Below are 25,650 nucleotides of genomic sequence, written 5' to 3' on the forward strand. Positions count from 1 at the left end.
CATCAATAAAACGCGCATGATTGGACCCATGTAGAGGTCTCTTGTCCCCAAGAAAGAGAGCGAGGAGACACGAGGGGGATTTAAGCGCAGGATTTTGCCCTGCTAGGCAGACTAGTTGCTGACCAACATGGTGTAGAAACAGATCAACAAGTATCTCTTCTAGAAGTTTTTAGTGTGGTTCTGTATCGGCTGGCCACCTAAACTTAGCCGTTCGTCTAGTTGTGACGCGATATTAACGTCTGCAACGTAGACATCGGGACTTCGCCTCGAGTTAGCTCAACCTGCCCGAAGTCACCTGCAAGCACTATCCTCCCGGAGCCACCAGCGTTGCAACACCGCCGACATCGCAGTCGTGCCAGAACTCTCTTAGACTACTCGCATCCGATCGTCAAGTACGCAACGCTGCCGTTCATCTCATGTATGCCTTCACCTGTTTATATCTTCGAACTTTCCCCTGTGTAGTTCTGTTGTGTTAGTTTGTGTAGTTTGTAATAGTTCTCTCTCGTAACTGATTTATTGTTTTTTATATTTTTTTTTAGTTGTATCAAGTGTTGATGTATTTTGTTAGTTGTATTGAAGTGTTGTATTAGATCCCGTGTGCTGCAATATCACTAGAGTAAAGTTTGTTTTGTTTTCTCACGTCTTTGATCTCTTCACTGTCTATGCTTGCGTACGGAACGAACTAACCTGCTGTCATTCCCGTCGCTGACTTCGCGCTGGCGACGCTAGAGTGGCAGCTTGTAACACGGTCAAAAACCTCTTTACCAATTTATCAAACATGTCAGCCTGTAAGCTCACGGCTAGTATTCATGGGCAAATGTCGAGATGAAAGGGCGGAAGGAAAAAACTAAGTACTGGCTTTCCTGCAAGACTTCATTCTTAACCTTCTTAAATAAAAAAATCGTTCACAGCCTGCTTTCTTCCACCAAACTACGTCGCCCCTGCTCGTTTTTTTCAATACTTTCCCCACGACATTTTCCTCGACCAGCATGCGTAGCCTATGAGGGATGACGTGCCCAAAGTAATTTTTTTTTTTGGAAGACTTCAACTTGTTTGTGTCTTCTAATGGAGAGGGAAATGTCACGTGAGATGTCAATGTCTCTCACTATATTAACATTTATGTCCCCAGTCCGCAGACAAAGTCGCCTTCTTGGAAGTGCTCGCAGCAAACGCATGCGCAACACTTCGGCTCATTGCACCTTCTAAGCTTGCTTTATCAGCCATGCGTCGTTATGTTCGTCATATTTGAAGTAAAACCATAAATGTGACATTACACTTTGCTCTTTTGCACGTGCTATGCACCAATTATGGCACACGGCCACACCGAAAACATTGGTCACGCTTTCTAAGCTCTTATTTCTAGATGCTAGTGCACATGAAATGGTTCTGAAATGAGGCTGATTGAAGGAGAAAACTGTGACAAAATAAGCGCTCAGGCCGCTGGTAACCCATATTTAGAGTAGGTGTCTGTGAAGCAAGGTGGCATCACATGATTGTAATGTCGTAACAAGTCGACTGATGCACCTGTGTCTCTAGTGGTGGGCCTCATGCAGAAGGGATACAGGAAATAGAGCTGCAGTGACAAATTATACTATTATGAATGAACTCATGTCATTATTGCTGTGAACAGAGCTTTAGAAGCATTAGAAATGTTATAGTACGCTCCATACAGTCATCACCATTGATGGCCACGCATTAGTTCTATTTTTCAACACTGCACATGTCCGCGGTGATGACTGGACAACACAATTGTTAATGCTCGCCGCTGTTCGCGTTTCATTTGATGCCGATAACACTAATTCTTCCCGTTTGTCCCAATGATCACAAACGCAGTTCAGTCGTGATTTGCCGAGAGCTATTTATGTTAATATTGCTACGTGCCAGTGCATGGAGTTGAAGAAGAGAAAGCAGATAGACTGGCGCGAGCTAATCTGTGTGGCTGGCGCTGCTCGCCTAACCGGCTGTAAATACATTGGTGACTGCCCCTCTGAGTCAATCTCCTTCTCGTAACATATTTGGTGGAGTTGTGGGATCCCCGTCCTCGCCACAAAACTCCGAAGCGGACGCTCCCTCGCGGCTTACAACATGACCACTCAAGACTCGGCTACGTCCTCTCCGGTCGCCCGCCCTTCTGCCCGACCTGTCAATCCAGCACCCGCAACAACTTTCGTGACGCTTCCCGCGCTCAAAGACCCCGGCGTGTTCTCGGGCAGCGAGGGTTCCAACGTCGACCAGTGGCTACGCCTCTACAAACGCATAAGCGCCACTTACAGGTGGAATCCCTCTCTTATGCTCGCAAACGTCATCTTTTATCTCGACGGAACCCCTCGTGTTTGGTTTGACAACCACGAGCATGACATAACAAGCTAAGACAGCTTCAAGGCAAAGATCCGTGAGCTTTTTGGCAACATCTCTGGTCGTCGTGAAGCTGCGAAAAATGAGTTGTCGACTCTCGAACAATCTTCCACGGAGCCCTGCATCGGTTACATTCAGGTTGTCTTTCCACTATGCCGCCAAGCTGAGGAAAATATGTCCGAACCTGAAAAAGTTGCGCATATCCTAAAGGGTATCGCCGACGATGCGTTCAACTTGTTGGTATTCAACAATGTGTCATCTGTTGATGTGATCATTCAAGAATGCCGCCGGTTCCAACAAGCTGAAAGCAGACCGCATCTCCCATCAGTTCCAGCGCCTCCCAAACATCACTGCGACGTCCTCGTGTCTCGACACATATCATCCACCAGACACCTGTGACAACTTGACGCGAATCATCAGGCGGAAGCTTGAAGCGGCTGCTCCAGCTAGGGTGGGACCAACGTCCCCTGACCCCTCTCCGCCAATTACGTTGCCTCTCATTCAAGCAGTCATCCGGCAGGAAATCGCCAGCTTGGGAATTCACTCCATCTCACCGTCTCCCCGCACCGACTACCAGCCCCGTTACACGCCTGCACGTCCCTTCCCGACTGGCTCTCCCTCAACGTTCCGTAATCCGTCCGCATGGCGAACACACGATACAAGCCGATCTACTTCTCGTGTCACAAAATCGGCCACATTTCTCGCCATTGCAAAAGTCGCTGGGGTCCTCCTGCACAACCGTCCTCTCGTCCCTTCTATGCACGTCCTGCCTATCGCCATGAGACCGGCCGCGACCATTTTGCCCAGGAACCTGCTTCTGAACACCGCTACTCCCGCTCTCCATCCCCCCAACGTCGCCAGTCACGTTCTCCACAGCCCCGCCGATCATTTCCCCCCGCCTTCCCACGAGGTTCCCCAACGGAAAACTAAGCGTTGCAGCCCCTGGAGGTGGCGCTGCATCGCTCGGACTGACCGAATATCCTCTTTTGACGATACCGAAAAAACTGAACCTCATAGACGTACAAGTAGACGGCATACGTGTCACTGCTCTTGTCGACACCGGCGCCCAACTTTCCGTGATGACGAGTGATTTTGGCCGCAAGCTCAAGAAGGTCCTCACCCCTGCGACCACTCAGTTCGTCCGTGTTGCGGATGGTGGAATAGCATCTATCGTTGGAATGTGCTCCGCTCGTGTGAGCATTGCGGATCGACACACAGTTGTTCTCTTCACCGTCCTTGATAAATGCCCCCACGACGTAATCTTAGGCCTCGACTTCCTGTCCGCGCATTTTGCCCTCGTAGACTGTTCGACCAGCACGCTCCGTCTACACTTGCCCGCAACAGAACCTCTTGCACAACGGCCGAGTCGCCTTTGCACAACGGGACGCGCGCCTCTCTCCACAGACACTGACCTACATAGAGCTCGTCTCAATACCACCAGTTCCCGACGGTGACTATGTTCTGACCCCTATCACCAATGTCCTCGTAAGCCGTGGCATTACATTACCGCACACCATTCTGTTTGTCGCAAGAAATCCTACGTGCCTCCCAGTTGTCAACTTTACCTTGACACCTCAAGTTCTGCCACAAGGGATCTCTTTGGCGTTGCTCTGCACCTTAGAAGAATAATGCGGTAGATGTTTTCGCGATGGCCGCTCCTTCTGACCCCCACGCTGAACATCAATCTGCCACTTGCTCCGACAGCGCTATTACTTCGATAATCGCTTCCAACTTAACGCCCTAGCAGACTGATGAGCTCCACCGAGTTCTGCTGTCCTACATCAACGTTTTTAACATCAGCGGCCGTCCGTTGGGGAAAGCTACCGGTATGAGCCACCGCATAAACACTGGTAATGAGCATCCTATTCATAGGCGTCCATATCGGGTGTCGGCGGCCAAGCGTCACATCATCCAAAGTGAGGTCGACAAAATGCTCGCCAAGGACGTCATTGAACCATCCTGCAGTCCTTGGGCTTCTCCTGTAGTGCTAGTCCGCAAGAAAGACGGTGCATGGCGTTTCTGCGTGCATTATCGACACCTAAACAAAATTGCCAAAAAGACGTCTACCCTCTGCCACGAATAGATGATGCGCTTGATTGCCTCTATGGGTCCCACTATTTTTCCTCCATAGACCTTCGTTCCTGCTACTGGCAGATAGAGGTAGATGAAATGGACCGTGAGAAGATGGCATTCATCCCCCCCGATGGCCTATATCAGTTCAAGGTCATGCCCTTCGGCCTTTGTAACGCTCCAGCCACCTTCGAACGAATGATGGACTCCCTGCTCAGAGGATTCAAATGGTCCACCTGTTTGTGCTACTTGGACGACGTCATCGTCTTTTCACCAACACTTGAAACTCATATAGAGCGCCTCTCAGCCATCTTAGGTATCCTCCGTCGCGCTGGCCAGCAGTTCAACTCATCCAAATGTCACTTTGGACGCCGCCAAATAACACTTGGCCTGCATTTAGTACACGCCAACGGTGTACAACCAGACCCGGCAAAAATCAGCACTGTCAAAAACTTTACTGTACCATGATCTGCGAAGGATGTACGCAGCTTTATCGAACTATGTTACTTCCGATGCTTCGTGAAAAATTTTGTGTGGCCGCTTGAGGCCGCTTACGCAGCTCCTCAAGAAAGACGTCCAGTTTTCATGGGGCTCCGAAGAGGCTTCTGTGATCTCGACTCTCATCCCTGTTCTCACTACTCCTCCGATTATGGCACACTTCAACCCTGCTGCCCCTACGGAAATCCGTACAGATGCAAGTGGACATGACATTGGTGCAGTGCTGGCTCAAAAACGTGGCCATGATTGCGTTATTGCTTACGCCAGCCGCCCCGCCTCCTATCCGCCCCTGAACGTAATTATTCCACCACAAATATGCGTGAGTACTTGGCTCTCGTATGAGCAGTGGCGAAATTTCGGCCTTATTTATAAGGACGCCCATTTTCGGTAGTTACCGACCACCACGTGCTCTGCTGGCTGAACTCTCTGAAAGATTCATCAGGCCGCCTTTGTCGCCATGGGCTTTGCGCCTGCAAGAGTTTTGCTATTCGGTGGTCTACAAATCTGGCCGCCTACAACATGATGCCGATTGCCTCTCTCGGTACCCTGTCGACGATCCTGAGGACACTGACAAGCCCACGGAGAACTCTATCTTGTCAGTGTCAGACTTCCTTAATACTGGAGAAGAACAGAAGCGTGATCCAGAGCTGCTTGACATCATCAGCCATATGGAATCCTCCACAAATGATGCTTCCGTCCGCTACTTTGTCATTCAAAAGGGTGTGTTATACCGTCGCAATTTCTGACCAGATGGGCCCGACCTTCTCATTGTTGTGCCTAAGCATTTGCGCCGCTGTGTTCTCACCGAACTTCACGACACTCCCACGGCTGGACACCTTGGCGTATCTCGCACGTATGAGCGCGTTCGGCGCCGTTTTTTCTGGCCAGGCCTTGCTCGTTCGGTACGCCGATACGTCGCCACGTGTGACCTATGCCAACGTCGTAAAACACCGACGCTGCTACCCGCTGGCCATCTTCAACTAATTGACATACCCGCGGAACCATTTTACCGTGTTGGGTTAGACCTGCTTGGTCCTTTTCCCACATCAACATTACAGACTACGCTACACGCTACGCTATTACGCGAGCTCTACTGACCAGCTGTGCAACCGACGTCGCTGACTTCTTGTTACGGGACGTTATATTGATTCATGGTGCTCCAAGACAGCTTCTCACAGACCGTGGCTGTACATTTCTATCCTAATTCATCGCAGACATTCTGTGTTCTTGTTCCACGCAACACACACTGACAACCGCTTACCACCCTCAAACAAACGGCCTCACGGAATGATATAACCGCACTTTAACAAATATGCTTGCTATGTACGTGTCGCCCGACCACCGAGACTGGGACCTTGCCTTACCCTACGCAACTTTCGCGTATAATTCATCCCGTCATGACACAGCGGGCTTTTCGCCGGTCTACTTATCGTACGGAAGAGAGCCGACTTTACCACTGGACATAGTCATCTGAGCTCACACCTCGTCCACCAGCGAGTATGCCCGCGACGCGATTGCGCGAGCCGATCATGCCCGTCAGCTCGCTCGCGATCAGCTGATGGCGTCGCAAACCTACCAATGCCGTCGTCACGATGCGGAACATAGAGACGTACATTATGCTCCCGGTACCCTCGTTTTACTCTGGTCCCCTCATCGTCGGCTGAGCCTATCCGAAAAACTTCTGTCTCATTACACAGGACCCCACCGTATATTGCATCAAGTAACACCTGTCACCTACGAGATCAGCCCCATCTGGCCATCATCATCTACTATGGGGACCAGTGATATTCTACACGTGTCCCGGATCAAGCCCTACAAGAATACGTCAGATAACAACCTTTAAAGCACCGGGATGGTGCCTCCGCCGCCGGGGGTCATGCTACGTGCCAGTGCATGGAGTTGAAGAAGAGAAAGCAGATAGACTGGCGCAAGGTAATCTGTGTGGCTGGCGCTGCTCGCCTAACTGGCTGTAAATACATCGGTGACTACCCCTCTGAGTCAGTCTCCTTCTCGTAACAATATCTTCCTCATTCCTTTTGTTTTGATTTCTTGCTTCTACTGGTGAGCGTGTTGGCAAAAACAGCATCCAGGTGTAGTCTGACTCTAGTAATGTCGACGTCGTTTAGACAAGTGAGCCTCGCAGCGATTCTGCTTCGGATTTCACCCGTCTTCTGCCACTGTCCCGCAAAGATCTAGGGGGCTTCGATGGTTTTGAACTCATGGTACATTTCTTCTCATTGATACCCTCCCATACTTGCTCTTCGGACGCATGCCGCATTCCTGGGGCGGATTGAGTGGCTGTGCATGGCTCTACTCTCACTGCTCTGCCACAACTCTCTTCACGGCATGGCGCCTCTGTTTGAGTTCTCAAAAAGGAAAATGCCACAAATAAAAATTAAAAAATTAAACATGTTCATACATAAACAGTATTCGGCAATGGGACGCTTCGCATGCCGTCAACGAAAACGATTCTTTGTTTTTCGTCGGCTGAAGCATGACTTCGTTCACAGAAAGCTACTGCCATCACGAGAGCATGGGGGATCCTTGAAACCCACCCCTGCTTCCATGTTGAAATCTTCACTGCAAGGTTCAAAGTCTGCAACCACATTCATCATGGCAATCATGAAAGTCGCGGCACCACTTTAACGCAGCCAAGTAGCAGCCGATTGCACGTGTGGAGACATGTGATGGCCCTTTAAAATTGACTGAGAACAATCTGATTTGTGACGGCATCCCTCCAGCACTGAGTCTTTAGCGAGAGAAATTGAGTGAGAGATATTTGGTCTGCGCTTTATCTTCACTAATAACTTATAGTTTCATACCCAACCAAACGTGGACACATTTTTCAATGCCCCTGCTCATTCCACTTTTATGTTTCCAACTTCATGCTTTTCATTAGCGTACCCTTAAAGTCTCTAGCTGACAGTGCATATTGGACGCCCAAGCAGGAGAGTTGAAAAGATCCAGAAAAGAATTATAGGCTCATGTTTCACCCACTACCACGGTGTGAAAGCGGATCACGAACATCGATATTACTGTCAGCTCCGATGAGGTGGTAAGCTACAACTTTATTTTCTGCAAATGGACCTCAAGATTTCGCGTTTGATGTCGCATGTGAACAGGTTATGGTGGCTACATGAGATGGTATCAGAGTCACATCTGGTTGATAGATTCTGAATGGGGGCCCAAAAAACACATACAAAAAAGGCTAATATGTTTCAAATACCCAATATTGCAATTTGAAATATTTTTGCCCAATCTCATACATCAGTCATTTTCAAAGGTGATTGGGCACCAGGATTGCAACATAAACCAACCCCTAAAAAGACTAAAGTCTCGACGATTCCGAAATATGGTGTTTTGTTTTGCAGTTATGCATCAACACATGTTTACTGCAGGGGTTCCCTCAAGAAAAAGACGCTCTAGACAAGTTATGCCTGTGTACCTCATGACCATACCTAATAATAAAAAAAAGGAAATTGCAATGAAGGCTGTCACATGCGAGCCAGGGCTCACTGGCAAGAAGCCCACGGGCCTCGTGTTCGAGATTCCAGGTCTAGAGTGCAGCCGATGGCGGAAATGAGTGACGGAGAGCGACAGTTCTTTTCGCAAAGCGTGTGTGCTATGCTATATTTGATATGTATAAAAACCCATTTTTTTTACAACCACTGTTCACGATCATATTTCGCACTGGCATGCTAATTTTGCGACAAGAGAGTTTGCCAGAAAGAATTTTAGAATGCATCATTAGCAATGACAAAATAAAGTAGGCATAGCATGTAGATATGATGAACCAAATGAATAATTTGGAACAATACTTTTCATGGTGATGTAGCCCAAAATTATAAGAACCGTTTCCATGCCGGGTCCTTCGTTCTCTTTGTGTGGTTGCATGTAACTTACAAACTTCGTATATTTAATAGAAACGCAACAAGTGACCGCCTAGGTCCATTTCTTCTTTCACATTTTTTCCAATTTTGTGAACTTCTGGTGGCTTGTACAGTGCGTGGACATTCAAGATTGCTTTAGTTCATTGTAGTGGACAATCAATCAAGAGGTTGCTCATTCATTTGTCTTGAACAGTCAGATGGCTTTTTAGATGCAAAGGAGCTTATGGCTGGGGGTTTGTTCCTCCCTCCTTCTCGCAGCGTCCACACCCCTACTGCTTTTTGTGGCATTCACACCTCCACTGTTCATTCGTGTCCCTTCCCCTCTTTTTTCCTACACTCCCCTCTCTCTCCTGAGTCGGCGGCGAAAAAACCCCGGAGGAGTCCACATTGTCATTCTTGTGGTGGAAGCGATGGTCACCGGCTGCGTTAGTCAGGTGTAGATTCTGAATATAGATGCACCTGCTTAAGGTGACGAGTTTCTGCAAGTGCAATTCACCATCTCCTCTTAGCTTCGCAAGCATGGTTATCTTTAGCCAGATATGGTCTAATTTTTTACATATTATTATTATTATTATTATTATTATTATTATTATTATTATTATTATTATTATTATTAATCAATATCATTACCATCATGAGGGGTGCAAAAATGTATTTTCCATGGGCGCTGTTCTATCTAGTTATGCGCCTGATTCCACTCAATCCTAAGTCAACGACTGCCACAATCATGACCAATATAATTCATGCCTCTAACTTTCAAGAAACCTAAATATAGAGGTGTATCAGCCGGTAGGGCAAGGGGGGTGCAAGCCCCCTCACTGAGAAAAGGGGTAGAGCTGAGCCCCCCCCCCCCCCCCCCCACATTCGACAGTGGTCATTCTTGGCTGCACGCTGGTGAAACCAAGAAGTAAGGCGAAGTTTTTTGTCACAACAGTAAGCACTCAATTATATTCTTACGGTAGAATGAAAATGTTACGAGGCTATGTTACAACAGTCAAATTTTGCCAACATTTCCGCTGTGATGATTTTTCTTGTCGACTCTTTGCGGTGCGGGTCGTAATGCGACACTTTCCAGTCTTGTGCTTTAGTATTGCAGAGCAGGCAAGCGCTGAACAAGGGCCCTATAATATTACATCACTTGTTCATGCTTTTATTCTGCTGTAACTTGTTGATGCAGTTACAAATGGAAACGACCGAACTTTTTAAAGACCAGCTGAAGCATTTGCTGCTTCTGGAAAGTAACTTTCTTCGAAAATTTATTATCACCGTTGCTCTGTCGAAGCTGTTGCGAGCTGATGAGTGTGACGGATCGTTATTGATGTCCGAGTTTTTCAGTACTGAGTTGCCAAAAATTGTTTCCACTTTAGTCTCGGAAAAACCGGATCAGTCTTGCTTAAGGTAACTTGGAGCCATAGCGGCAGCTTGCAAAGTGGTCACGAATAAAGCAGTGGACTCGAGCTCAGTAGACAGCTCAGCTTTTAAGCTTTTTCCACAACTTGACCCACCAAACCAGGGAGGAGATGAAAGACCGTGGTTTTTATCACTATGTAGGCTTAGTTAAGAGTCAGGCTACTTGGTTCTCACTCGACTTGAATTGTTTTTTACAGCTCAAAAGACATCTCAGACAGAAAAGAAGCACACACGTACAGTGCTGCTTATTTCTCTCTATTCCTCTTTCTCTCGGCAAGTATGACCTCACAGAGATGTATACGTGCACAAACTACTAAACATCGTTATGCTATTATGCTACAAGTGGAAATATTTTATTATACTCATGATTCATCTCTGCTTATATGATTGGCAGCTAGCCTACTTGAATTATGTTTAGAAGGAGATACTCTTCGGCATCGTGAGATCATGTAACAAGCAGGCAATTTGGTAGCACAGAGAAAATTTTAAATGCCGTTGAACCAATGACGAACAATACGCAGTATCAAAAATAATTTATTCTATTATTTTTTACATGGTCACACATAAGTAGTCATTACACAATAAATAATTTTGCGTTATTTGTTGCCTCGCATAACAAGCTGGTGCTGTGTGCATAGCGAAGACTGTTTACACCAATCATATACAGCTAACAACCATTTCGAAAGGAAGCAACGAGCGATAGTGTAACGTCAATCACTCACATTTTGTTCTTTCAAAAAAAAATTTGTTTACAACTTTTGTATTGGCTTACTTATGCAGGTGCCTGGGGACCCCTTAAGAAATGTTAATACAAATACAATGAGTGTAAACAATGTACTAGGCCTCTAACACCACAAATTATACATTTTTAAATAAAAGGGTTGAGAAATTGATAATAAGTTAATCACAGTAGTATAATAATAGCAATATTATGAATAATTGCACACTCCAGAAACAGTGTTCAGATTATTAGCAAATAAGGCAAATTATAATACACACAATCCTGAATACATGCAAGAAAGTGTAATACTTGTTATGAAAAAATATAACAGCAATCATTTGCGGAAAAATCATGGTTAATCCCCCTGTCATGGGAATCTGCATACAACACTAAAGTAAAACGTGCCTTTACAGAGGTAGTAAATGTTTACTGTGCATTGATAAAGGAGGGCTTGCCGAATGTATGTTTTAGTGTTTGGTAGCTATAGCCTCGTTCAACGTGGACATATCCTCGTTGAAGCTTCTGAAATGGGTTGTTGAACAAGCAGGAGTTGACTCGGCGAAGGAGAGCTTTATTTAGCGCAAGGGCTAACTGAACGCAAGCCTGCGATCCCAGCAAGTCTTCTTCCTTTTCTATACTCGAGCTCTATGCCCACTGCCCTCGTTACAATCACCCCCGGCCGATGAGGAAGCCATCCTGGCGACCTAAGAACAGGTGTAAACAGAAGGGTCATGGTATGGCTTGAGCCGAGAAATGTGTACGATTTCTTTTCCCCGACGGCACTTGTCCGGAGATGCATCCAGCGGCTCGACAAGGTAGTTGACAGGGGATGTTTGGCGTACAACTCGATAAGGGCCATGGTACCTGGACGAAAGCCTGTGGGAGAGTCCTGGAGGAGTAGAAGGAATCCATAACCACACCAGTGAGTTCGGAGCAAAGCTCATATGCGTGGTTGACGTGTCGTGGCGATGTTTTTGGCGCGTCTGGTCATGTGACGTGAACACACGAGCAAGCTTCCGACATTCTTCAGCGTGTGCTGCTGCTCGAGAAACCGTAGTCATCTCTGAAGTGTCCGGTCGATAAAGAAGAATGGTATCCATTGTTGATGATGGCTCGCGTCCATAAAGAAGGAAGAAAGGCGAAAATCCAGTGGTGCTTTGCGTTGCAGTGTTGTAAGCATATGTCACAAAAGGGAGTATGCTATCCCAATTTGACTGGTCGGATGAAGCGTACTTGGCCAGCATATCCCCAAGTGTACGATTAAAACACTCTGTCATCCCATTAGTTTGCGGGTGATAGGCTGTGGTAGTGTGGTGTATGATGCGACACTCGCTCAACAACGCTTTGATGGCATCGGAGAGAAAAACGTGGCCACGGTCGCTTAGTAACTCCCGAGATGCTCCATGCCTTAAAACCAGGTTTTGCAGTATAAAACACGCAACGTCTTTTGCGGTAGCAGAAGGTAACGCAGCTGTTTCAGCGTACCGCGTTAGGTGGTCGATAGCGACAATGACCCAGCGGTTGCTATTCGAAGTATAGGGAAGCGGACCGTAAAGGTCGATTCCGACACGATCGAAAGCTCGTGCTGGACATGGCAACGACTGCAAGGGACCTGTGGCATGTTGAGTGGGCATTTTGCGTCGCTGGCACGTAAGGCAAGACCTTACGTAACGGCGAACGAAATAGTACATACCGCGCCAGTAGTACCGCAGCTGCAAGCGGGTGTATGTTTTTAACACACCAGCGTGGCCACATTGCGGATCATCGTGGAATGTGGCACAGATGTCAGAGCGCAGATGTCGGGGGATGACGAGCAACCACTTACGGCCGATCCAGCTGCAGTTTTGGCGGTAAAGCAGGTTATCCCGAATAGCGAAGTGTCCTGCTTGATGGCGAAGCGTCCTGGAAACTGGAGCGGGCGTCTGGTTTGAGAGAAAGTCCAAAAGGGAAGAAATCCAAGCATCTTTGCATTGCTCGGAAGGCATGTCCGAAATGCTGATGGCCAAGGCAGCACTAGTGGAGATAGGCGAGCCGACAGGCTCTGAAGCCAATGGCGAACGTGACAGGGCATCGGCGTCGGAATGCTTCCGGCCAGAACGGTAGATAACACGGATATCGAACTCCTGTAACCGCAATGCCCAACGAGCGAGCCGACCATTAGGATCTTTTAGTGAAGATAACCAGCAAAGCGCATGGTGGTCTGTTACAATGTCAAACGGACGTCCATATAAATAAGGCCGAAATTTTCCGATTGCCCAAATAATGGCGAGGCACTCCTTTTCAGTTACACTGTAATTCTTTTCGGCTTTACTGAAGGTGCGGCTGGCATAGGCAACGACATACTCGTCAAAGCCCTCCTTGCGTTGGGCCAGTATGGCCCCTAACCCGACACCACTAGCGTTCGTATGAAGCTCCGTTGGAGCAGACGGATCGAAATGTCGGAGTATGGGAGGCGTGGTGAGGAGCCGTCGGAGTTCCTGAAATGCATCATCACACGCCTGCGACCACGCTGACAAATCAGAACTTCCGGCAAGAAGATTGGTCAAGGGGGCGATAATGGAGGCGAAATTGCGGACGTAGCGCCGGAAGTAAGAACATAGGCCGATGAAGCTTCAAAGCTCTTTGATGGTGGTTGGCTTTGGGAACGCCGTCACTGCATTAAGTTTCGTAGGGTCCGGGAGAATGCCGTCCTTATAAACCACATGGCCGAGAATTACAAGCTTGCGAGCGCCGAAGTGGCATTTCTTCAAGTTAAGTTGAAGTCTCGCCGTGGAAAGGCACGTAATAACTTGATCGAGGCGGCTGAGGTAGGTCGCTAAGTCGCTTGAAAATACCACAATGTCATCCAAATAACAGAGGCACGTTTTCCATTTCAGACCTCGCAAGACGGTATCCATCATCCTTTCGAAAGTGGCAGGCGCATTGCAGAGGCCAAAGGGCATAACGGTGAATTCATATAGTCCATCCGGTGTTACAAAGGCTGTCTTCGGGCGGTCACCCTCTGCCATGGGCACCTGCCAGTAGCCGGAGCGTAAATCTAACGAAGAAAAGAACTCTGCTCCTTGTAGGCAGTCCAAAGCATCATCGATGCGCGGCAGAGGGTATACGTCTTTGCGCGTTATCTTGTTCAGTCGGTGGTAGTCAACGCAGAATTGGATGGATCCGTCTTTTTTCTTGACGAGAACAACCGGTGAAGCCCAGGGACTGTTGGAGGGCTCGATGATGCCACGTTTCAACATGTCGTCCACTTGTTCCTCGATGACACGGCGTTCAGCAGACGACACACGGTACGGACACTGCCTTAGCGGGGCTTGTTGACCGGTGTCAATACGGTGAACGACCGCAGAGGTTCGGCTTAAGCCTGACTGGTCACGATCGAATGAAGAACGAAAGCGGAGAAGAAGATTTATAATCTCTTCGCGCTGAGTTGGTGCGAGCTCAGAGTCGATGGCATCTGAGAATACATCCAGAGCATCATTAGGCGCGTTGGTAGGAGTGACAGCACAAATTGGGAGCGAAACCGTAGAATCGGGTATAGTAGCCGGAAGAATGCACTCGTAAGGTTCGTAGCTTCCCAGGCATTCTCCACGTGGTAGGGATGACGGGCTGTCCGAGAGATTGCACACATAAATGGCAGCGTGACCATTGCGAAAAATGACGACGGCAAACGGAAGCATATTTCGACGGCACGCAGATGGGACCGATGGCATAAACACAGGCGATTTCGGAGGGGAGGCACACGACACCGAGACAACAGCTGAGAAAAGCGCAATGTCAACGTCAGAAGCAGCAAACACTCTACACGAAGCACCATCGTCGGGGTCATAGCACGGCACAGATAACGCGAGTTCAGAACGACCACAGTCGACCAAAGCAGAATTTGACGAAAAAAAGTCCCACCCAAGGATAATGTCATGCGAAGAACGGAATAAAACTACAAATGTGACGACGTACATCGCACCTTGAATGACGACTCGTGCAGTGCACAAAGCTGAAGGCTGAATATGATGGGATGTAGCTGTCTGCAAAGATAGGTCGGTAAGTTGTGTGGTCACTTTCTTCAAGTTTCGGCACAGTTTCTCGCTAATTACAGATATGGCAGCTCCAGTGTCAACAAGTCCGTGCACCTTAATGCTATCAATATAGAGTTTGATTTCGTTCGGGGGACAGCAGTTAGGTCTTGAAATTTTCGCTGCCAACGCAGTTCTTGCCTCCGAAACTGCGCCCGTCAGTTCTCCCCTCGCGGTGGGCTGTTGCGACGTAACATCGAAGAAATAGATCGACGACGAGGAGAAGGTCAACGGCTTGCGCCGGATGGTCGGCGACCGGGACGTACGTCTAGAGGTGGATCGTCAAAAACGGGATATCGCGGCTGAGTGGGCATGGTGGGCATGTAATGTGAGGCCCCTGCAATGTCGTGAGAAGGGAAGCTGCGACAACGGCAGTGATGAGCTACGTGGCCTGGGATGCCACATGAAAAACATATCGGCCGATTATCCGGAGTGCGCCATTGGCTGACGATAGGGGCACTGTTAGCTGAATAAGGTACCGTAAATGGTCGTGCAGGCGGCGGCGTCATATAAACGTTCTGACCTGTTTCATATACAGCCGGAGACAGGACGGTCAGCGAGTGGGAAGGTGGCGTCGACGAATAAACGAGGCGAGTAGCTTTGTAGATGGCCAGAGACGCTGGCGCACATGGCCGAGCAACTGCGGCTGCATACGTTAGTGGTGCGGTAACAGTTGGTGGAGCCTGAGCTGGCGGCAATGCTTCGGCAACTTGGAATTGAATGACCTGGCAAAGCGAAGGCGACAAGGGTGCCATCGGCTCTGTAGTTCTTGTGATTATAGATAGCTGCTGGGCGACCTCCTCACGTATGAATTGCTTTATGACTGGCATCAACGCAGAGTGGTCGGCGGTGTCATGGCAATAGTCGAGGGATGAGATGTCCGCGGTGTCTTGAGCAGCGCAACGTGGCGAAGCGAAGGCGACAAGGGTGCCATCGGCTCGGTAGTTCTTGTGATTATAGATAGCTGCCGGGCGACCTCCTCGCGTATGAATTGCTTTATGACTGGTATCAACGCAGAGTGGTCGGCGGTGTCATGGCAATAGTCGAGGGATGAGATGTCCGCGGTGTCTTGAGCAGCGCAACGTGTAGAAGTGCGCTGCCTATGCAGCTCATCATAGCTTTGGCAGAGCTGAATCACTTCGGCGACCGTCTGGGAACTCTTCGCAGCCAGCATTTGGAATGCACCGTCGTCGATTCCTTTCATGATGTTCTTGATCTTGCCTGCCTCGTCCAGAGTTGAATCGACGAGCTTGCAGAGAAATAGCACATCTTCGATGTAGCTCGTGAAAGTTTCATCTGCTCTCTGTACTCTGCCCCGCAAGCGCTGTTCAGCACGAAGGCAGCAGACAGCAGGACGGCCAAAGACTTCAGCGAGGTTTTTCGCCAATTCCGACCAGGTACTGAAATCACTTTGATGATTTCTGTACCATATTTTTGCCACGTCGGTCAGGTAAAAACTCAAATTTGTGAGCTTATCGGCAGCGTTTCACTTATTGACGGCGCTCACCAGTTCATACTCGGCAATCCAGTTGTCCACATCTTGGTCCTCTGTGCCACCAAATATGGGGGGGTCGCGCTGCCGGAGAGCGCCAGCGCAGAAGACAGGCACAGGTGCGAGATCTGGAGTAGCAGCATGAGATCGCCCCGGATCAGTCATTGTAGGGTGTCGTTGGAGTGTGCGGCTGCGAAGTTCCAGGGTGAGGACCAGATGTACCCAGCACTTCCACCACTTGAAACGGGTTGTTGAACAAGCAGGAGTTGACTCGGCAAAGGAGAGCTTTATTTAGCGCAAGGGCCTGCGATCACAGCAAGTCTTCTTCTTTTTCTATACTCGAGCTCCATGCCCACTGCCCTCGTTACACTTCGTACATCTCCATTTGGATGACTGATATCCATGATAAATTTATTAAACAAATTGTAGATGTTAACTGCCAAGGCATAATAAGAGAAAGAGGCGTGTTAGCAAGGTGAGCATCGCATATTAGACGCAGAAATTGGGCTAAGGGCGTCATTGACCTTTGTGTATGCAAATTCGTATCAAAGTGCGAGCCCGTCGAAGTTATCTCTCTCTCTCTCTCTCTCTCTCTCTCTATTTATATATATATATATATATATATATATATATATATATATATATATATATATATATATATATATATATATATATATATATATATATATATATCCTCTGAAAGACTAGTCAATGTCCATGTTGGCTCTTCTAGAGGGATGTCGAGCGAACGTTCAAATTTGTTACGTTTGCACATCCGATGGACGTACAGAGTATATTCATGTACATTTGATGGATGTCCGCAATATCTATAATGTACGTGTCATCGTATGCCTACCGGGTATTCGTGCTTACACGGGTTTTTTTTTTTCACAAATTCTATTGCCGCATGCCTCGTGGCTGATCCTATGTGGTGGGTTGTGCCATTTTTCTGAGAATCATCATCATCGAAGCGTGCCTACTCTAGCCCACTTAGATGTAGACCCTACATTTTTGGCTCACACTCACCCTGGGGGATTGACTGTCAGCACCTGTTTTGTGTACCTTATTCTTCATCGCCATCACATGTGCGCTGTATCAACCAAGATTAACATATGTTTGATTGATCTCGACTTTCTATCTTTCTATCAGAAGCGCTAGAGATCACATGTGCACATTTGTGTCTTCGTGAAACTTCGTACTTTCGCCCAGTGGATACAATACAGGTGAACCCTTGTCTAAGGGTGATGTCACAGAATGAAGGATCTGTGGCCAATATCCATGGACGATTCGGCAGCAGGTGGTATTTATTCGAAGCCTGCGTCCTCGAGTGCACTAAAATGGGAAGCATTTTCAGCGACCACAATGGTTGAAATTATATTATTATTATTATTATTATTATTATTATTATTATTTGAATTGTGTACACAGATACACAAAAACAGAGAGACAAGGGGGAGTAAATACGTAGAAACATGCAGTAGGTGGACGATTAAGAAATCCCACGAAGGGAAAGCAGAAACAAGGAGGAGGAGGAAGTAAATAAGGCTCTCACACCTCCGATCAGTGATAGCTCTCTATCAAAACACAGTTTAAGGAAATTTTTCCAAGCCAAGCAAAACTAATGTTGGACTGCATTTCAAATTTTATTCTGAGTGATTATCTGGTTCATTCACCAATAAAGACAGTCGTTGCGTTGGATGCTTCGCAACACGAAGAAAAATTTGAAATTGCAATATTCGCTTCTAATGTAGATTGGTCACTTTCCCTACACATTCCAGATTTTGTACCCAGTTTTGTAGCAGTATTTTTTGCAAAATTTAAGTTTTCTGCAAATTAACAGCTTCAACTAATTCGGCCATAATCTTAACTGATTAGCTGTCGGTGTGTTCCTCTTTCACCTGGCAATGAGAGCTCACAAGTGCCGAGTACTTTCAGATCATTAGTTTTGCCGTATATACAGTTGATTAAATTGGTTTCGGCACCAGGGCATAGGGCACTCTTTTTCAATGAAATGGGGGATGGGTTAACTAAGTCCATCGTTAAGTGGCTCAGTTATTCACATATTACCAGCATTTAAATTCATTATAGGGGCTAGATTTAGGAGGGAAAAGATGTTAGAAGAATTCACTTTGCCGTCCGTAATAAACACATCGAAATTTCAACACCTAAATCATCATTGGAAAAGTAAAATATGTCACACCCGTGCAGTTGAAGTCCCAATCACTAGGCTGAGGTGTCAAACTCCTCATTGTAATTTTTATTTACACAGAGCTGGTCTGGCTGCTTTCCCTAATTGTTGGTTTTGTGGAGTCCCTGAAACAACAGACCGTTATCTGACATAATGTAAAAGATACGCCGCGTTGTGCAAAATTACATTAATGACGCCTTTTGTCTCGTAAGATTAGAGTTAAACACTCCAAATGTACTTTCTTGGGGGCTTTGTCCTTGGAATTTAGTGACAGGAAGTTGCCGATGCCTTGCAGGAGTTTATTAAAGTTTCAAAGAGATTCAGACTGTAAAACATATCATTATTCCTAAATTATTTTTTTCCAACCTGCTTTCTTCATTATTGATCTACTCTTGTTACTGAAATTATCTGCTTAATTTTCTATATCAATTATCTCTAACTGTCAATTTCTCATATTTAATTTTTTACCTTGATCCTTCTCATTAGTTTGAAAGACACGAGTTAATAAATTAATAGTATTTCATCAGAACTACCAGGTTCTTGGCCAATCCCCCAGCGTGGGTGTGCCACATATTTCAGGCTCTTCCTTCCTTTCTTCGCTCTCTTATTTATGTTCACCCAAGGTTTGAATTCGGGTGCATCTTTTACGCTAGAGCTCCTTCTTATAAGCATCAGCCCCTAGTAGTCCTCGAGAGAAGCTTTGAAATAATGCTTAGGAGGTCTTCTGCCCTTTGCGGCAACCAAGAACTTGTATACGGAAGCAACGCCCCCTTCACTTGCTATCCAGTTCAAATTGTTAGCAGTGCAGTCATTTCTGCAGTACAAATCCCTTGTTAGGTGTTCATAAACAATTTTTATTGCTGGCCCCCACTTGCTTTTTGGAGCATTTCATATGCCTCAAATTTATTAGCTATACAAAGCCTTCTTGACAAATTAAGCATTTAAATTAATGACCTGTTTATAATCAGTAATAGCGATAACTCTACTAAAAGAGGGTTTGATATTTTTTCAAACAATTCAAACAATGCAATACTAATGTCGCTCCACTTATTAAATTACATATTAATGATTACCTGCAACATATGCCAATAAAGACAGTAATAGCAATGCATGCTTTACAAAGAAGAAAAATGGGGAATTGGAATTTTTTTTTCAACTTCAGCTTCGCCGTTTTCTCTTCGTCTTCCGAATTTCGTGCCCATCTTTATAGGAGAATTTCTAGGAATTCCTCTAGCTCTTCCTAAACTATAGAAGCATCAGAAGCTCAGCAATAATTTTAATGGATTTGTTATTGGTATGTCAAGCCTTCAGCCTTCATTGGGACAGTTTTCAGTGCTTTAAAATCATTGCTTCCGTTGCACATAAATTTAATAAAGTTGATTTGGGTTTCAGGACACCAGGGCCACAAATGCACGCACGAGCATACATTATACGTATAGTTGCCCTCCCCCCCTTCCCCCTCACAAACTTCATTTCAGCAGCTGAGATTCGTAACGACTATTCTGCCATGGCCAGCCTGACAGAGTTAAATAGTACCTGAAAAGATGTCATAAGTACAGCAAACGAAGAAGCTTGCTTGTTATCAAAGACAACGATAGCAGAGTTTGTGCAATGAAATGCGATGAAACAGTGCAGAGCCGAAAACAAACACAGACAAGTAAGCAACTATAGTCGGCTACAGCCTAAGAATAAATGTAAGCTCTGCCCACAGTGATCATCGTCGCACCCAGGCAGAATTCGCATAAATGTCTAATTGAATAGCAGACAGTTATTTACGTGACGCCAGGCAGATATTGCACATTTTAGGCATATCACTTGACCGTACAGGTTCATGTTCAATTCGCTAGTTTTCGGTCAAAAAAAATTTACTTAGAAAATTTCATTAAAAATTCTGACTTCACTATTCTGCAAAACATATTATTTAACAAGGAATGACAAACTTTTATTTTATATTATGTGTAGTTTTTACATTACCAGCGAAAATGTGCTCATTACAATGGAGATCACCAATCATTACTCTGTAGCACAAATGAATGACAGGCATGCTGCAGTACAGGGGGCGGAGCATGTATTTATTCTTAAACTGACTATAGACGATGTGCTTGTCCATCTGAAATGTAAAGAAAACAACAAACGTCTCTGTTGAACGTTGACGCATTATCTTGCCGCTTTCATTCGATGAAGTGAATGCCCACGCATTCTCCCGCCCATGCTGGAAACTTTGGGGAAGGCTTGGAGGTGGACGCCATATGCGACTAAGACCAGGGTGAGTTTATTTTTACCTCTATGATGCAGGGCCGCAGACGGCTTTGGGCTCATTTTACTAATATGCCCTGTAGCGAAAAATATTTGGTAAGCTTGACTTCTGCATCTTGGCATCACTCACCTCGCACTGGCCAAGAGGTGGTGTTGGGGGTTAGGGCGACGGTTGCCGTTATCGATTAACTGAAAAGATTTATTCAATTAATTAAAACATAAATCAATTATGATTTATCTATTAAACGTTCATTGATTTTACCATCCCTATGCCATCTCTGCGCAGTGTCGAAGAGCCGACGAACCCGGCTATTGCGTCTTTGTGTGTGACGGCAGGAATTACTGTCGCGCTCCTTCCCAGTCGCTTCGTAGAGTAAGCCTTCAGCAAACCCATCTCCACACATACCGCTCCTTTCGAACTCATGCTTTAGCCACTCCCAGTTTCAGTAACAGTGCATTCTCCGAATTATAGGTAGACAATATGTAGACTGAAAGGCGACAATGAAGCGTAGCAACCCCATAGTAAACCTATAGTAATCTTTGAATAAAAAACTTGTGGTGTTGAGCGTCTTTACAGGAATTAGAGGCAGCAAAAGCACAATGAGCCTGACGGGACGAGTGTTATGACAACACTTGCTAAAAGGCTTATCATGAAGCAGTGCTATGAATCAACTTGCGCACTGAAATTCACTCTGAAAATACAGTGAATATTTGAAAGCTCTACATAAAATCAATTCGCTCTCTTTTATTTCTTTTTGTGCACTCAATATATATATATGGGTTTGAGTGGATATAGATTATTCCCTGTAACAAAAAGGCTATCAAGCAACAACAGCACGCACATGTAGGTGGCTAGAAAAAAAAATGTCAGCGTCTCAGGTTAAATTTTTTAACGCATTGTATTTAAAATATATCAAAGGCTCTATTTTCCACTGTATGTGAGCTTACCTCAGTTTACAAATATGCGATATTTAGTCGTTTAAAGGAGTGACAAAAAAGTTTTATGGTGCCTAGCTTATTTTTTCTTCTTTAACAGAAAGCTTAACGCTCAGAGGGTCCAATTGAAGGGTGATACCCTGGAAAGTGCTTTGAAACATTTTCTATACAAATTGCTTTTTATATACAGTGTGTCTATTAACACATGCTGTAAACAGAGGCAGGTGAATGCAAATGGAATTCATGTTTGTGCACTCTGGTTCACTGCGCATGCACCACTAATCAACATGGTCTCCTAACATTTGCTACATACGCACTGCCGCTTGTCAGTGTCAGCTCCTTTTATTTTGTAGAAAACACAGAATAAAGCAAGTGTTCCGAGTAATATAGACTAATTTCAAGCATAAATTATGGTACACCTAAACAGCAACAGACTAAATACACTTCATTGGCACAGTACAAAAACTTCTCACCAGGCAACACGGTTACTTTAAAACTTTCAAATGCACTTTAAAAATACATATCTTCCTCAAATTACAAAAAGGTCACCATGATAATTCACAATGTTTCCACATCCACCAGTGCCCTGCAGCACAGTCTGGACATCGATCCCTTATTAAAAACTTATTGTAGAATATTTTCCCGAAAGGCTATGAAGGAAAAGCAAGGAAAGAAAAACTTTATTTGCAAGGGTGTGGGACAGGAGTCATGAGCTTGATGGGTGGGGCCCTAAGTCCAGGGCTCCACTGGCTGCCGCCGCCTGCCTGACGTGACACAGAAGTGCAAGCTGCACCTCTGGGTCAGAGCTGGCGAGCTGTGCCTCCCATTGCTCGAAAGTATTATGAAGCTTGTACTGACCTAAAAAGGTATCTAAATTTGGTGGTCGTTTTAGGCATCCCCACGAAATGTGGTAGAGCGATGGCGAGCCGCCACACCACGGACACGCATGCCCGTACAGCGTTGGAAAAATTTTGTGGAATTTTTGAAGATTGGGAAAGACTCCCATTTGAATTCGGCGGAGGTCAATTGCGTCCTCCCCTTCTAATGATTTGTGGGGGGCGCTGTATTTTTGTCGCATGCCTCGCTGGTTAGCAAGAATTTCATGAGGGGCCATTCTGGATGGGCCATTATCCTCCTCAATAGCTTCCTGCTGGAGTGTTTCAAAGGATCGAATGTGCTGTCGAAGCTCTGCTCGGTTCGTGAGCCCTCGAGCACAAGCGTCGGCACTTTCGTTCCCCTCCAGGCCTGCGTGTCCTGGACACCAGATCAGCCTGTATTTGTTCTTCAATCTCCCGCCTAAGAATTTGCTTATTTTTATCGGAAGGCGGCCTCTTAAGAAGAAACGGCACGCTTCCTGCGAGTCGGAAATGATAGTTGTCAGCGGCTCATCTCTCTGTTCCTGCGCTTTGATTGCAAGGGCAATGGCAAAGCATTCCGCCTTGGCGATCGAGGACGTGTACAGCGATGCACATGTCACCATGCCGTTGTCGTTGCTAAGTACTGATGCAATTGACCATTTAAAACTGAACCTCGAAGCGTCCACAAACAAAACATTTTGATTTGTTTTTTAATGTTTTTCGAAGCCATCGCACTCTCTCCTATCGGTGCTTTTTGTTTCTTTTTACATCCATGTTCTTGGGCAGCGGTGAGATCGAGACATTGCTGCGGACGGGATCTGGGATTTCTACAAGAACCTCGTCCAGGTTCTGAGGGTATGGCAGGAAGCCCGAAAGGCTATGAGTATTTCATTCACACAAAACGTTGTGGAGTTCAAGAACTGTTTCGAAAGTGGTTGCGGCACTAGTCAAAGACTATTCAAATATTATTCATTCGGTATTCGATTTGATGTCATTACCATTCGATTCTGTCCTTTTATACATCCCTACTAGACAGTTTTTGAGAAGGGTACCCTGGGCTCTGCATAAGCAATCATTTTTGCATTGTCCCCAGATAGCATGTGCCTTATGTTAACCATTTCTTTCAAGGCCGACGTTGCGGCGCTTTTCAAAATATCATGCGTAGCCGACATCACCATATAATGATCAAGCCCCAAAGCTCATTTGTGGTGACCTCGCAAAGATCCGCGCGAAATTAATTCACTTGCATTTGAATTTGCGAAGAACGCATTCTATTTTAATGCCAAACGATGTGGGACGTTAAACCCCACATATCAATCAATCAATGCCAAACGATGTCATGGCCTGGAAACAAAGTTACCCAAGGAAACGGTGTATTTGAGTAGTTTTTCTCCCATGCAACTGGCTTAGAGAGTAGTTTCAGAACAGCGAAGCGCGACGATTTGCGTTTGCGTTGAGCATGAGTCGTGCGCTAACCTCTTGCGGGCTCCCGTTGAGTGATGAACGCTACCGATACGCCCGCAAGCATTGCGTGCGGTATTCTAAAACTCGGTTTTTTTTTTAATACACAACTGCGCGCTCACTACTTTTTATATCGGGAATACTATGTCACGCCCTTAACACGCATGGCGTTCTAAACGACAGCACAGGGCATGCGGTGACAACGCTAGGAGCAAGGACTTCACACCACATAGATGACGATTGCGCGGCGAAACATAGCCCCTAACAAGTCCCTTTTTTTAATGCAGTTAAAGAGGCATTAGTGTGCGTATTTACATCTGGAAGTGTCCAAAAAATTATAAACGGAACAATAGGGTGCGAGGGTATGCACATCAGTTCACCGGAAATCGCGGTTCCACTTTCACGCAAGAACTGCACAACAGTTCCCCGGAAATCGTGGTTCCACTTTTACGCAAGAACTGGCAGACGGATGGGTTTCGCAAAAGCAGGCCGCTTTAACGAAGTGCATGCTTATAAGGATATTTCCAAAGCTACACCAAACAAGGCAACATCGGCACATTTTACTTAGATAACAGAAAGCGTATGCCCAGCCTACAGACGCTAGCGTAGCATGCAAGTTCCAACGAATGGTTTACTTGTGATGTGAGCTTACCTGAATATTGGTAGCGTTTTCAGGACTCTCACTCGTCGCCGGAACTTATGTAACACATTTAACGTAAACGTTCTGCTATTTCAGAAAGAAAATTAGACTTCCGCGCGATTAACAAGGGTCACAACGCAGAAGGACTCAAGGAAGATGGCGTTATCTCTGGCAACCGGAGAACAACTACCAGGCAACCTTGTTAACTTGGGTCTGGGGAAGCTTTCACTCCGCTTGCTCGTGTAGGATCTCCCTATGCTTAGGTACTACCTAGGAACATGTGTTGAGTTGTTCATCCCCAGGAGAGCCTGTTGCTTGAACCGACCGCTGACTCACCTTTCTCGACGTCCAGGTGGCAAGAAAGCGCAATGGCCTGGTGTTCTCCGTTTACAGGAAGCCAATGCACACTGGCCGCTACCTTCCATTTGATTTTTCCCACCCCGCCTGCCACAAGGCCTCGGTTGTGACCGCGCTACTCCGGAGAACTAAGAACTTGCGCTCCAATGACACGGAGCGAAAGAAAGAAGAGGGCTGAGTAGTTGCGGACCTCAGAAAAAACAGATACCCAAAAAACTTCATTCGAGCCGCCACCCGCCGCGCAGAGCAAGAGAGGATATGAAAACCCCAATCAACCTTAATTGGCAGCCCCCCCGAAACACGTACGTTCAGGGAACCAGCGAGATGGTGGCGCGGATCTTCAAGAAGGAAGGGGTTCGCATCGCGCACGTGCCTTCGTGTACGCTGGGCCACCTCCTCCCCCACCCGAAGGACCGGCCAAACAATGGACAGGACCCCCGGTGTCGTTT

General features: G+C 46.4%; 1 protein-coding gene across 3 annotated transcripts in view; it reads right to left on the minus strand.

Annotated features, from left to right (window-relative positions):
- Positions 1-25,029, minus strand: part of LOC119176978 (uncharacterized) — a 203,826-nt gene extending 178,797 nt beyond the window's left edge. The window contains exons 1-2 of one of the 3 annotated variants that reach the window (XM_075884794.1): positions 24,857-25,029; positions 21,081-21,139 (exon numbers count right to left, since the gene is read on the minus strand). The gene's annotated coding sequence lies outside the window, so the exon portion shown is untranslated. The remainder of the gene's footprint in view (positions 1-21,080; positions 21,140-24,856) is intronic. The other 2 variants (XM_075884792.1, XM_075884795.1) reach the window with 2 other exon arrangements.
- Between the last annotated feature and the right edge of the window lie 621 nt (positions 25,030-25,650).

The sequence above is a fragment of the Rhipicephalus microplus genome, unplaced genomic scaffold, assembly GCF_043290135.1.
Source record: "Rhipicephalus microplus isolate Deutch F79 unplaced genomic scaffold, USDA_Rmic scaffold_48, whole genome shotgun sequence".
Classification (NCBI taxonomy): Eukaryota; Metazoa; Arthropoda; class Arachnida; order Ixodida; family Ixodidae; genus Rhipicephalus; species Rhipicephalus microplus.